The 15621-nt window shown below is 39.7% G+C and overlaps 1 protein-coding gene across 4 annotated transcripts in view; it reads left to right on the top strand.

The window, feature by feature from the left end:
• Positions 1-15621, top strand: part of galnt1 (UDP-N-acetyl-alpha-D-galactosamine:polypeptide N-acetylgalactosaminyltransferase 1) — a 235325-nt gene that overhangs the window by 98130 nt on the left and 121574 nt on the right. Inside the window, exon 1 of one of the 4 annotated variants that reach the window (XM_041248210.1) lies at positions 15357-15436. The exons of the other annotated variants lie outside the window; for them this stretch is intronic. The gene's annotated coding sequence lies outside the window, so the exon portion shown is untranslated. Of the gene's footprint in view, positions 1-15356; positions 15437-15621 lie in introns of those variants that run through there. 4 annotated transcript variants of the gene reach the window in all.

Raw genomic sequence — 15621 nt, forward strand, 5'->3', positions numbered from 1 at the left:
ACGGGTCAAAACGAGACAAAATGTATGATGGGTGGTCATAAGCGGACAAAGTAACAGACAGCGTGAAAATCTGCTTGAAGGTTTCACTGCCGTAAGCAACATTTCTGTTGATTCTGTTTAGACATTAGTTATTGATTGAGACACAGCATGAGCCAGATTGCAGCAGGGATGAAGAAACATTTGCTCTAATCAACATTTCAATCCAGAGAAGCTTGGATGGAAAGGTCTGTAAAGAAGCTCCTTCCAGTGCATTGCATACGCGCCTTTACTTGCTTCTGTCACACAGGTCGACCCGGTTTCTTCCGAAAGCTCTGTGAAATCACATAGCCTACTTGCATCGCACCGGGCTGCAACCCAGGCAGAGCATGCCAGTGTGAAAGGGGCCTAAGATAATATGAAAGTGAGAGGATGTGTTTATATTTAAAAAACAAATAAAAAATAAATCTTGTCTCATTAAAAATACACCATTTTTAATAGGGGAAATGTGACAAAGTGCCTTTTTTTTTTTTTTTTTTTTAACCTATAAGCAATGCATATTGTCATAAAATACATCTGCTTACATTGTTTGTGTTATTTTTTTTCCTTTTGAGTAATTTTCCAGAGTGCCATTTATTTTCCTGACAGAAGTGGTTTTAACATTGGTAGCAAATGTAAAATGCCATGTCCAAATCTGTTCTCTTTTGAAAACCTCGTAAAAAATATAAATGCCCACCGTTAAAAACCTGCATCTTGAACAGGTTACAGTGTTCTTGTTAACACCATCTACTTTTTTTCATTTTAATAAATCTTTTTTTTAAAGAAATAAAATAACAATCACATCTGTTGCATCGTGTCCCACTTCCTGGTGTTACACAAGGATGCGAACTGCTACTAAGGCAGCCACAAAAATACTGTAAACAGTGTCTAAATGCACATGCCATATTTACAGCAATACTATAGCTGAAAAATAGAAACCGGCAGCCACATGGGAATAATCACAGGAAGCTCATAACGAGTGTAAAACTGGTGCCCACGATCGTTGCGTTCCAGGCATGTTTAAGGCGATATAAATAAAGCTTGTTACATGAGCAATTCCCCACTGTATATTATAAAAACAGCACCGTATAGATGTTTTTTATTATTAGGGACACTAATAATAACGCTTGTATTGAGACACTAGACTAGCTTGGTATGGGTGTTCCATTTAACACCTGCTTATGGTGTAAAATATATCAGTGTGATAATAAACTGTAGATTAGGAAAGCCTCTTTAAAAATATATTTAACTGAATTTATAACACTGCAAAAATATTTTATTTTGTGAGAAAATGTATGAATGTAAGAGCTAACGCAAAAAAAAAACAAAAAAGACTGAGCTGTGTTTGGCATTGCATTTATTTGCTGTTTTTACAGATTTATATTCACTCTAAATAAAGTCTCCTGTTGGTAATATGTTAACTATTAAACAGTATGTGTATTGTAGACTTCCTGAAATTGTATTAACATTTTATAATGATTTAATGTCTTTGTGTCTGTGGTACCTCCAGAAACATTGTGCCCATTTTCCTCAAACCCCAGGAAGTAGATTATCTTACTGCATACTGTATAGCCATTAATATTTGCAAGCCTGAAAAAAAAAACTGGAAACATTTTTGGCACTAATACCAAATTCCACTAACAATGCGTACTTTGTATATTTCATCAGGTCACCAACATTTCTGGAGCAAAATAAGTTTTAGGTGCGGCCAAATATTTTGGTCGCAAATATTTATGGCTTTACAGTATACCATAACCCCTCTTAGGGGCACAGTGTTGGAATTAGTATATTGGTTTGATTCTACAGTTAAACCCACATTGCAGTATATTGATCCTGGAGTTTAAATTGTCCATACAACAGTGATTGGTTTGTAATTAGACTTAAGGATTTCAAGTTGTCCAGACACTTAGCAATCAGTAAGACTGCTGTACTGTGGTTGCTGTTGTTGTAAACCTATAAACTTAAAATAAATGAAGAAATCAAATATAACACACATCATCTTTAAGATGTTTGACAGATGTAACAATTAGGTAAAAAAAAAAAAAACTGTGCAAACAGGTGACATGATGATTCATTTCAATTTGGATCCTGAACAAAAACTTTTGCTTGCGCTCAGCCTCGTCATGGAGCTGTTAATTAACAGCATTGTCAGGTTCTTAACTTTTAATAAGGGTGGAAAGGATTGAAAACCAGTTGGGTGACAGCGCCGTTTTGAGACACGGGCGAGGGGAGGAGCCAACAGCACAGCAGAACAACGCAGTTAAACGAGGCAGTCTTCCCAGCGACAGCGAGTGGAAGCGACAGCGAGTGGGAGAAGTACAGGCGTGGAAAAGTACAGAACAGTTTCGAAGCAGAAAGGAGAAATTGCATCTTGAATTGCTTTAATCAGAAAACAGAGGACATTGGGGAAACACAGCAGCAGCTCAAAGTCAAACAGCCGCGTGTGTTTTTCTGATAACAAACAAGCTGAAACTCGGAGCAGCTGATTCAAATTCAGCGCCGTTTTGAGACACGGGTGAGGGGAGGAGCCAACAGCACAGCAGAACAACGCAGTTAAACGAGGCAGTCTTCCCAGCGACAGCGAGTGGAAGCGACAGAGTGGGAGAAGTACAGGCGTGGAAAAGTACAGAGCAGTTTCGAAGCAGTTTGAAAGCAGGTTGACGGCTGCAGAAGAAACTAAACTTAAAAAAAAAAAAAAAAAAAGCCTCAACATGGTCTTCAAGCCAGTAATCTGTGACACCTGCTTGATGTGGGAAATCCGAGAAAACCCAGCGGAGCTAAACCAAGTGTGCGTAAAGTGCCGCGCGATCCAGGATTTGCATAAACTAGTAAGTATGCTAGAAATGGAGCTGGAAGAAGTGAGACAGCAACAGGATCTTGAGGAACTGGCACACCCACAATTCATGGAAGTCTGCATCACCCCTAACAGACTGAAAGCCACCAGGGAGATAGAAGGTCAGAACAGCTGGGTTCAGGTAGGCAGAAGCAGGGAAAAAAAGAAACTTCGTCAAACACAACCACCAGAAATCAAAACAACCAACAGATTTGAGTCACTTCAGAATTTTGATGAGCAGAACCAACAACAAGAGAATGAAAGGAACAACATCCAGGACCCTATTGACAGTGGTGACCAGACAGCAAAAAGAAGGGAGGTCATGATTGTTGGGGACTCCATATTGAGAAACACAGCAAGTTCAATTCGCAGTTTGGACCCCCTTACTACAACAGTGTGCTGCCTTCCGGGAGCCTCGGTCAAGCACATCACTGAGAACGTGGACAGGCTCCTAGAACGAACAGGAGACGACCCGGTAGTAGTCGTCCACATCGGTACAAACAACATTGGAAGAGACAGACCAAAATCCCTGCAAAACAAATTCAGAGAGCTAGGAAGGAAATTAAAAGAGAAAACCAAAACTGTGGTATTTTCTGGTATACTACCCGCACCTTGCAAAGGACCATATGGACAGCTGGAAATAATTAATCAAAACGCATGGCTGAAGACGTGGTGCACACGGGAAGGCTTCACCTATCTTGATCATTGGACCACATTCTACAACAAGGACTATCTGTATAGACGGGATGGACTGCATTTAAATAACAAGGGAACTAGTCTACTCGGAGAAAAGATCCTCGAGCAGGTTCGGAAGCATTTAAACTAGAAAGGAAGGGGGGAGAAATCAACAAAAAAACAGAAAGGAGACCGCATCAAAACAAGAACAACAACTCAGGTAAGACAACCATTAAATGTATTTATCTAAATGCTAGAAGTATCAGAAACAAAATTCTAGAACTTGAAGCTACTGCACTAACAGGTAACTATGATGTGATAGGTGTTACAGAAACGTGGTTGTCTGAGAGTGATGGGGATGAATATAATATTTGTGGGTATACACTGTATAGGAAAGACAGGCAGGACAGAAGAGGAGGAGGGGTAGCGCTATACATAAGAAACAGTCTTGAAGCCCAGGTGTTAAACCTGGACAAAGAAAATAAAACCGAATCAATATGGGTCAGAATAACGGACAAAAATTCAAAGGGCATAATAATAGGAGCATGCTATAGACCGCCAGATTCAGACGGTGAGCACAATAATCTGTTATACAATGACATTAGAAATGTGTGTAGCAAAGGAGAAGCCATACTAATGGGGGATTTCAACTTCCCCCAAATAAAATGGGAAAACCCGGTGGGTAGCGCGAAGGATGAAATTGAAATGGTGGAAATGACAAATGACTGCTTCCTAACACAATTTGTGAAGGCACCCACTAGAGGGGAGGCATGCCTTGATTTAGTCTTTTCAAATAACGAAGATAGAATAACTAAAACAGAGGTCAGAGAACCACTGGCAAACTCAGACCACAACATGGTCTCATTTGAAGTGTTTTTTAAATCCCCAAAAGTAATGACTAAAGCTAAGGTTTACAATTTTAGAAAAGCAAACTATGAAGGTATGAAACAGAGACTAACAGAAGTAGATTGGAGTAAAATAGAGAAAACACCCACAGAAGAAGGATGGTTGTTCTTCAAAAATGTAGTACTAGAGGCACAAAACAATTACATCCCTAAAGTAGACAAATCTAAATGTAAAACTAAATTGCCAAAATGGTTTAATAGATCAATTAAAAAAAAAATATTCAGCGAAAAAAGGCACTTTACAGAGCATTAAAAAAGGACCAAAAAAGAAAGTACGCAGAAAGAGTACACAGAACTGCAAACGCAAGTCAAAAAGGAAGTTAGAAAGGCCAAGAGAGAAATAGAAATAAACATTGCTAAGGGAGCTAAAACCAATTCCAAAATGTTTTTCCAATATTACAACAGCAAGAGAACATTCAAAGAGGAGATTAAATGTTTAAGAGATACAAATGGCAAAATCGTAGATGAAGAAAAAAAAATAGCAAATATATTAAATGATTACTTTTCACAAGTTTTTACAAAGGAAGATACTGACAACATGCCCCACATGTCATCCAGTTCCTATCCAGTTTTAAATAACTTTAGCATAACTGAGGCAGAAGTGTTAAAGGGACTAGGAGCTCTTAAAATAAACAAATCCCCTGGGCCGGATGAGATCCTCCCAGTAGTACTCAAAGAAATGAAAGAAGTAATTTACAAACCGCTAACCAAGATCATGCAGCAGTCTCTTGACACAGGGGTGGTACCGACAGACTGGAAAATTGCAAACGTAATACCGATCCACAAAAAGGGAAACAAAACTGAACCAGGTAACTACAGACCAGTAAGCCTGACTTCTATTATATGCAAACTTATGGAAACTATAATAAGATCCAAAATGGAAAATTACCTATATGGTAACAGGGTACTGGGAGACAGTCAACATGGTTTTAGGAAAGGGAGATCGTGCCTAACTAACTTGCTTGATTTTTTTGAGGATGCAACATCCATAATGGATAATTGCAAAGCATATGACATGGTTTATTTAGATTTCCAGAAAGCTTTTGACAAAGTCCCGCACAAAAGATTAATTCTCAAACTGAACGCAGTTGGGATTCAAGGAAACACATGTACATGGATTAGGGAGTGGTTAACATGTAGAAAACAGAAAGTACTGATTAGAGGAAAAACCTCAGAATGGAGTGTGGTAACCAGCGGTGTACCACAGGGATCAGTATTAGGTCCTCTGCTATTCCTAATCTACATTAATGATTTAGATTCTGGTATAGTAAGCAAACTTGTTAAATTTGCAGACGACACAAACGTAGGAGGAGTGGCAAACACTGTTGCAGCAGCAAAGGTCATTCAAAATGATCTAGACAAGATTCAGAACTGGGCAGACACATGGCAAATGACATTTAATAGAGAAAAGTGTAAGGTACTGCACGCAGGAAATAAAAATGTACATTATAAATATCATATGGGAGATATTGAAATTGGAGAAGGAATCTATGAAAAAGACCTAGGAGTTTTTGTTGACTCAGAAATGTCTTCATCTAGACAATGTGGGGAAGCTATAAAAAAGGCTACCAAGATGCTCGGATACATTGTGAAAAGTGTTGAATTTAAATCAAGGGAAGTAATGTTAAAACTGTACAATGCACTAGTAAGACCTCATCTTGAATATTGTGTTCAGTTCTGGTCACCTCGCTATAAAAAAGATATTGCTGCTCTAGAAAGAGTGCAAAGAAGAGCGACCAGAATTATTCCGGGCTTAAAAGGCATGTCATATGCAGACAGGCTAAAAGAATTGAATCTGTTCAGTCTTGAACAAAGAAGACTACGTGGCGACCTAATTCAAGCATTCAAAATTCTAAAAGGTATTGACAGTGTCGACCCAAGGGACTTTTTCAGCCTGAAAAAAGAAACAAGGACCAGGGGTCACAAATGGAGTTTAGAAAAAGGGGCATTCAGAACAGAAAATAGGAGACACTTTTTTACACAGAGAATTGTGAGGGTCTGGAATCAACTCCCCAATAATGTTGTTGAAGCTGACACCCTGGGATCCTTCAAGAAGCTGCTTGATGAGATTTTGGGATCAATAAGCTACTAACAACCAAACGAGCAAGATGGGCCGAATGGCCTCCTCTCGTTTGTAAACTTTCTTATGTTCTTATGTTCTTACCTGAATGGAAGCAAACACTGTTACATTTCCGTGGACTCAATGTGCTTCATTTAGTGGGAGATTGGAAGTCAATATGTACCTCATAATTACTGCTGTAGCCATCGAACCAAGTATGCCCTTGACAATTTCCGAAGTTGCACTGTGGGGACAGTTGGTGAAGCTACTGCTGCTGCTTCCTTTCCTGAAAATAAAAACTTGAAGACAAAGCTGTATAAATACCAATGAAAAGACAAGTTACTGTACAGTAGTTGGGGAGCAGGTGTTGTTGGTTAGGGCTCAATTTTTGTACAGTGCTACAGGTCTGGCACGATGCATGTCGTATTGAGATAGAGCAGAGATTTTCAAATGCTGCACGTAGTGTTACTGTGGATTTTATTATGTGATGATGCATGAGAACGAATACTGCCTAATCAGTGTTTGTCATGGGTTGGGCAGGGGGAGCCTCAGGAGACCTTGGAATACTGTGGCCCACATAGTAGGGGCTACAAGAATCATAGTTTTTAGTTTGGGGAGGCTATTTCCCCCTGTGTTTATTGAACCCAACGATGTACAGTAAGATACACACACTATATATATATATATATATATATATATATATATTAGATATATATATATATATATATATATTTCTGTGATGAACTCTGTAACTCTTCAGGTTAGTTGCCGCTTTAATTCAAGACCCAGGACACAGAAATTGCTTTTTCAAGCGCTTACACGCACTTTTAATAAACAGAAACTAACAAAATAAACACCTAGCTCTTTCTTGAGCACCAACTACTACACACAGGAACCCAAGTAACACAGGACAGCTAAGCTGTTTACCTGTAACACACTCTGACAAAACAGAACCCACAAAAAAAGGCTTTTTCACACTACTTTTTGTTTTGTTTGGAATCACCAGCAGCCCTGAACAGACTGGCTGCTTTCTTTAAATACCCTGCACCTGGCTCTAATTTACATTGATAGCCAGGTGCAGGGGATAATTAACAATTAAACAATTACCAATTAACAAATCACCAGAACTAACTTTAAACAAAATGTACGTTTCTACCTATTTTAGACAGGGAGGTATCTGTCCCTCTCCCTGCTACTTCACTATATATATATATATATATATATATATATATATATATATATATATATATATATATATATATATATATATATAAATAGAAAAAGCATTTTTTTATTACTCTGTTAATAGTGAGTCTGAATACTGAGTTTCATTCATTGTGTTGATTTTGAAAAATAGTTGGACTGACGGACAAAAATAAAAGCTGTAAACCGGATTCATTCTCCTGCGTTTTTTTGAGAACTTTATAGCCCAAAACAGACCTTGAAACCATTCAGGGATGCTGCATATATATTTGACATTTGTTTGTGTTTTTTCCAACAAAAGTTGGCCAAATAAATTAAGTTTGACATTGCATTAGCTTGTACTTTAAAACATGTTATACCCATTTAAGGAAATTTAGAAAAACAGTAAGGATAACAAGCTGCACTGTTTTTTTAAAAACCTTTAAATCCGTTAACCTGTTCTGCAGTCCTACGGTACCTACACCAATTTCGAACACCATTTCCATCACTTCACTTCACACCAATTTAAATCAATTGTTAATATTGACTATTAAGCTTCTAAACACGCACTTACTATCGTAGTTATAATCAAGGGGCATTCAACATATTTCATAAGGTATATTTTCCAAAAAAATAACTGCACTGTACTGTAAACATTTGAATATCTAATATGGGGCTCAGATCGGTGGGAAGAATTGACGTTAAACCAGCCAAGTATGTCTCCTCGAATGACATTGAAATGCAACTAAATCCTGTATTTTGGACCTTGGTGATACTGCAGGACCATCATAGCCTTGTTTACCTGTCTATCTGAAAACTGTCTTTGGTAAGCAAAACAATTCATTTTCATCAGAATATGAAAATCGTTTTCATATTAGAGTACAGTAAGCAGGCAGATGCGGTTTTCTGCTTTCCTTGCAGACGCTTTTCCAGAAGTTCAAGAGAACTTGCTTTCACTGAAAATGGAGTGTAGGACTGGAAAAATATAAAGAAAAAACTTCAGAAACATTCATAATCTGGCACCACAAACAGTGTTCTGAAAGGTGGCATTTGTTTAAACGATCGAAGAAAGTATGTTCTGACTCTAGCGTTACAGTTATCAAATTTTCTGAAAAAGGTGGTGCGTGAAAACAGACAGTATGCTACGAAAATATTTTGCGCCAAGTTCTGAAAAATCAGATTTGGATCAAGCTGGTTATATGGATAACAATAATTCAAATAAATATAGAAATTGTGAAGAGGATGTTCCAGGCAAGAGAATGAGCGAAAAGGATTCAGAGTTTTTGCTGGTATGAGGGGACTCAGATCAGCGGGAAGAATGGACATTAAACCAGACAAGCATTGTTTCCTCGAATGAGTCAGCTAAATCCAGTATCTGTACTACAATGTTGATTTTGATATCCCAGCTGCCCTAGCGGTCTGGCGGTTGCAGTAAGAAAATGAGAAATATGTTTGTTAGACCTGCTTTTTGTGGTTGCATTGAAAAAAAATTGATCTTCTCTCACAAATATTTTTTTGTGTTGGTTAGAACCAACCAACAATTTCTTGTGAGGGTTTGGGCCATTTATTTTGGGGAGGCTTAGCCTCCCCAAGCCTCTTATATGCATCGCCCATGATGAGAATACACACACAGTTAATATGCAGCTTCTCGACTACTTTGGAAAAGAGAGGATGGTGTTAAAGACTGTTTGAAGATATAGTCACTTCTCAGAAACCATCTTAGAAAGGCTTTTTTAAAAACATCGTGTTTCCTGTTGATGCCAATTTACATGATAATCAATAGTGGTTTAGATGATCAATCCAAATGATCATTTGCACATTTTTTGAGAAGAAAAACACACCCAATAATACTAACAAACCAGAAATGTAATATATTGTAAGATGGCAGGGAGGGGGTTAAAATCCTTCCCTGCAGAAAACATGTGAGAATGCACATTTGGGTGTTAATGGGTTAATTGTTTTATTGTTTAGTAATCCTCTGCACCTGGTGTTAAATTAGAGCCAGGTGCAGGGTATTTAAATGCTGCAGCCAGTCTGCTCAGGGCTGGTGAGAGGTAGGAAGCAGAAGGTGTGCTTTGTTTCCGAGCAGTCAAGAGTAAGGTACGGTGTTTGTGATAGGTAAACGGCTTAGTTACTAATTATGGTGTAATGGTTTTTCAATTGATGAATATGTTTTTAAAATATATATATATTTAATAGACTTTAATGTGAAGGTGGCAATAATTTTGTCATTAAAAATATTTGAAATTGCTTAAATTTTTTTGTTTTGTTGCTTTTTTTTTTTTTTTTTTTTAATAAATTAGTGGTTAATGTTCACCAAATGCGTGTTTTCTTGAATGATCTTCTGTTAAATGTAGGGTGCCAGTACTTTTGTCTGCAACTGTATATATGAGTACTAATCATCTTGAAACGACCATGTTCCTGAAATAAATATGTATTAAATAATAAGCACTAAAACATTTTTTTTATAAATGTCTATCAAATGATGTATTTTTGGTGGTCTATTAGTGCACGTAGTATGTTATGACTTGAATGATGGGACTTAAATGGAGTATATTTTGATTTTTCTAATGACAGTAGCAATTCCTACTGTAGCAGGAAGCTAGAAATGAATCGGTAGTACAGGGAGGCAATTACTCGGAACATTTAAACAATGTAACATTGATTTATCTTGCTAAATTAAGAGGAATACTTGCTTGAAAAGCATGTGGTCTAAAAGAAACAAACTCCAAGTGAAATTACAAAACTTGAAATTAGGTAATTCAAGCTCTGGTTGTTCTCCAACTTTCTTAACATTTTCTTTTATTTTGTCTTTTTGTTTTAACAAATGTTACAATTTCAGGAGTAACTAACATAATGAAGATCTTGCTTTGTACTGTTTTATTAATATACTGTGTGAGATCAACCTGTGACATCATTCACTGTCTTCCGCTTTAACAATGACACTCAACAATTCCATTTATAGCTGTTATTTTAAAAGACGTCTGTTCTGAAGAGGACCTTCTTTAAGGACTTCTGACGAGTGGTGAAGGATGGAGTACAGTATGCTGTACAAATCAGTGCAGTGAAAAATATTCTGAGCTCAGAGAAACACATGTATTCAAAAACTCTAATACATTTTCACAGCCATTTGGGGAGGAAGTAAAAAAATATTATCTGCCTACTTTGCCCATTGCTTTGCACTAATGAGGTGCTACTTTTAAGGTCAACTTTTTAATCTCTGGAAACTATATAATCCTATACTACCTTAAATCCAACAAAACAAAAATAAATGATCACTTTTTTTTCTCAAAAGGAATTGCACGCCTTTTGAGTTTTACTTTGTAGTTTTATTTGCATTTTCAAAGGCAGCTAAAATAATTGTAGACATCTGATATAATTACTGTTCTTAGAGGTAGTTTTAATACATTTAAAGCCTTTAACAAAAAAAGGCTGTATTTCCCTATCAATTATGACATGTAACCATTATGTTGCATTTCTTTTTAAAACCTTGAAACCAGAGTAGATATAACGAGGTCTGCTCGTCAGAGCTTGTGACACAGTCATGCCTATCCCGAGGGCATAAATAGGCTGCATGCACAGATCTCGGTATCATTTTTCCTTTCATCTGAAGCTCCGAACAAGAGAGACTATGAACAGATAAGTGTTGAATATACTTGTATCTGCTTTTTCACTTGTGTAATTGCACTGTTAATGCAATTTTTATATTTACGTGATCATAATAATTTACAGGTATTGTTCACTCAGCCGTGGTTTTTGTTAAGTCCCTCGGTGGCCTTGTTGTCCGTGCGAAGTCTGGCTCTGTCACACCTTCCCTGGGATCATATAACCTTAAGACGGCTACTTGTGTTCTCTGTCAGGCTGTTGGCTTCGTTGAAGTTGAAAATAAAAAAAAAATTATTATATAACTTATACATAATTAATGGTAATCAAGTGTTTACTGTTTTATGTGAGAAAATATTGTTTCTCAGTGTGTAGTTTTCTGTTTCTTTCCACAGAAATACTAGCGCATAGAAATCTAGCGCACACTAGCAGCTTTCTCCCTCAGTGTCTCGTTGCCACGTTAATTCTGCTTGCACTAGTGCTCGGGCATCGTGCGGCCGGGAACCGATTGGTTCACCTTGGTTCATTTTACTGTCTGCTCGGTTCATCACCGTTCAGACTCAGTTCAAAGATGATATTGTGGTACAAAACAGTGATACCATCTTTGGTACAAGACCAGCAGGTGGTTTCAGTTTTGATTTGCGCTATTTTATATATTTTTTTTGAATACAGTACTTTTGCCTACAGCTTTGCTGCGTGTGCTGTCTTATAGCGGCAAGTACTGTGTGTGTGTGTGTGTGTGTATGTATATATATATATATATATATATATATATATATATATATATATATATGATATATATATATATATATATATATATATATAGCGCCAGCTTGAGCAGATTGAAGCAACTGCTTGCATCATGCCAGGGTTTTACCCTTTTTACATTTGCAAGACCAGTCTCCCAATAGAGGGCAAGCACGGCAGATGCTCTTCCTGTTTGGGACCGGAGCATGCAAAGGAGGCACTCGCAGACTGTGGGTTCTGTGCATCCTTCTCTAAGCACACCCTAGAGAAACAAGTGTCTTGCAGCTCCTTGTAGCTGTCTACGTCTGTACTACCTCCACGGGGCTCCCCACCATCATCCTTTAAGGGGATGGCTGCATCCTGCTCTGAGGCTGCTATGCCTATGCCTCTCCCTCCCCTCCTCCTATTTCTAAGACGAGGAAGAGAAAGAGTCACCAGTCTGAGTGTCAGTGGAATCTGAAAAGCTGGACAAGCTCTGGGCAGCTGTTTCACAGCAAGGCACAGTACTGGCTGTTGCATGAACACACTGCTCCACCAACCCCCACTGTTCTTTTGGAAGGGGCACCACCAGGCTCGCAACAAGACAATCTGCATTCCATCATCGCCTCTGAGGAGATGGGTCGGACAGTGCAGTGCCGGTGGTTCGCCTTTCTCTGTCGACAGAACTTCAGCCTCTGGTTTAAGAGGGCTAATGTAGCTTTACAAGTCCCATGGCCTCTTGATGAGATAGGGGAGCAGTCCATTTTTGAGGACGAGCTTACTTCCTCTCACACGCCTACCCCCCCAGTGCACCTGGATTTTCTTTTTGAGGTACACTCATCGTGGAGTACAATTCTGTTTCCTGGTCTTTGGGGACTTTGTATAGCATCCATCAGGGAAGGAAATTTGGCTTGGCTGAGTTTCCTCCAGTAGATGCAACCATTGCTGCTTTGGTACAGGCACCCAAGTTAGCGCTCCTGAATAAGGATGCTACCTGCCCAAATAAATAGTGTTGGGTCTCAGAGGTGATCCTTAAACGGGCTTACTCAGCTGGAGCGTTCGTGCACGGCTGGGTAATTATAACAGCATTCTGGTAGCTAACCAAAACTGTTTGCTTAGGTCCCTCTCCCAGAACCACAGACCCACACCACAACAGCTAGATGAACTGTGGCTTGTTGATAAGAACCTGCTCCGTATCTCTAAGCTGAATGGACAGGCGGTGGGCAGTAATCTTGCCGCTCTGATAGCCGAGACGACAGCTGTGGCTCTCCCAGGCACGAGTTAAAGCTGAGATAAAGCATCACTGTTGGATGCCCCCATTTGATGCTCCTCCTCTCTGGGGTAGTCCCCAGTACCTCAGAGTGGAGGCTTCATCCAGAGGTGGCGAGTCTCATTCGGGAGAGCACAGGTAGACCTCTTTGCCTCCCAGGAATTAACCCCTTGTTCCCGCTGGTTCCCTATGACAGGAGCCGGGGACCTGTTGGCAGTAGATGCCTTGGCACACAAGTGGTTGAGGCAGCTGCTGTATGCCTTCCAGCTGCTCACCATGCTCCCGCTGTGTCTGGAAAAGTTCTGGCAGGACTAAGCAGGGTGCTATTAATAGCCCCTTGTTGGCCCAGTAGACTGTGGTTTTCCACCTTAATGTAGCTCATGAGTCCACCGTGGAGCCTGCCTGAATGCCGCGACCTGCTCATTCAGGCACAGGGGACATTGTGGCACCTCAACCCATCGAGCTTACATCTGTGGGTCTGGCCCCTGAACGGCAACATTTGAGCCGTTTGGGATTATCTGATAGGGTCATTGACACCTTGCAGAATGCCTGAGCAGTGTCCACGCGTTCCCAGTATGGGTACAAGTGGGGCATTTTTCAGACGGGGTGCCTGCCTAAGAGTTTTGACCCCACAACCTGTGCCATGGCAGCTATACTGCAATTTTTACAGGACCTATTTGATGAGGGGAAATCCTCCTCTACACTAAAGGTCTACTTGGCATCCATTTTGGCTTGCCATATTAAAATTGATTCAGTCTCCCCAGGAGTTCATTTCCTTGAGGGGCATTTTTTTTAAAAGGAGCTTTGTGGCTTAGGCCACCTATGAAGGACATTGTCTCTCGCTGAAGGCTTAATGTGGTGCTTGAAGCACTTATGAGGCCTCCTTTTGTGCCCTTGCATTCAGGTGAGCTGAAATATTTGTCTTTGAAAGTGGTTTTCTTGCTTGCAATCACATCCTAAGTGGATGGGTGAGATGCAAGCTTTTTCAGTTACAAAAATCTGCTTAATTTTTACAGCCAGGACAAAGGTTACGCTTCGTACCGATTCTTCCTTTTGGCCGGACGATATCTTTGCATTCCACATTAACCAGAATTGTGGAACTGGAGGCTTTTAACTTTTAACCTCCTTTCCAATCTGACAGGGAGCGGCAGCTCCATGCACTCTGGAGGCAGTCTGAACAATGTCTGTTATGGGACTATATCACGTGGTAAAGCCTTATCTAAGCAGAGGCTATCCAAATGGATCACAGACACAGTCGAGACTGCATACTGTATGAGCGAGCCAACTTGTCTTCTCCAGAAAAGCTCACTGCCCACTCCACCAGGGGCATGGCAGCTTTGTGGGCTTTGCTCCAGGGTGCATCTGTCAAAGACATGTGCAATGTAGCAGTGTGTGCCACTCCTCATACCTTTTACGCGGTTCTATCAGCTGAATGTCATAGATCCACAAAAACACGGAGGTGAGTTCTCCCTCAATTTTTCCCTAGATATTGGCACTGGGGCTCCTCATGATAACGTGCAAGGTGCTCTTGGCTGAGCTTGTGGCATTCAGTTGTCTGCAATAATTGCCTTGCGACAGCTTTGGTATTTCTACCCACGAGGTAATGGTTACATTTCCTACTTGATAGGGACATAAGATTATTATCAAAACCCTGGTTCCCTGAAATAGAAATGTAACCATTAACCTTTAAAGTCACTTCGTCTGTGATTGCAGCAGCCTTGAAGGAAAAATGATATTGAGATCTGTGCGTGCAGTCTATTTTCAATTATTATGATCGCATTAACTGCAATTGCACAAGCGAAAAATCAGATAAAAGTATATTCAACACTTATCTGTTCATAGTCTCTCTCGTTCTCGTGTTCAGATGTAAGGAATAATGATATTGAGATCTACTGTATGTGTGCAGTCTATTTATGCCCTCGGGGGGGGGGGGGGGGGGGGGGGGGGGGGGGATGATGGAGCTGTACTGCGTTTACTGGCTCTGATGAGCTGACTTTATGAATACTGATTTGGTTTCAGTCCTCTTTATTGATTCCTATAACTCTAGACATACAATCGGGGGGGGGGGGGGGGGGGGGGGGGGGGATGCATGACTGCGTTACTGGCTCTGATGAGCTGACTTTATGTCTACTCAGGTTTCAGGGTCTTTAAGGATAAATAACCATGAGGTAATGGTTACATTTCTATTTCAGGGAACCAGGGTTATGATAACAACCTAATGTTTTTCTTCTTTGCGCCATTCTCCATGCTGTTGAAAAACTAATTTACATGCAATATACTGCAGTTGTGAATTCTTACTGCTAATGTATTAGTATTTGTTTTTTTAATTTTATTTGTATGCATATACTGATCA

Source organism: Polyodon spathula, chromosome 4 (genome assembly GCF_017654505.1).
Source record: "Polyodon spathula isolate WHYD16114869_AA chromosome 4, ASM1765450v1, whole genome shotgun sequence".
In the NCBI taxonomy this organism is placed as follows: domain Eukaryota; kingdom Metazoa; phylum Chordata; class Actinopteri; order Acipenseriformes; family Polyodontidae; genus Polyodon; species Polyodon spathula.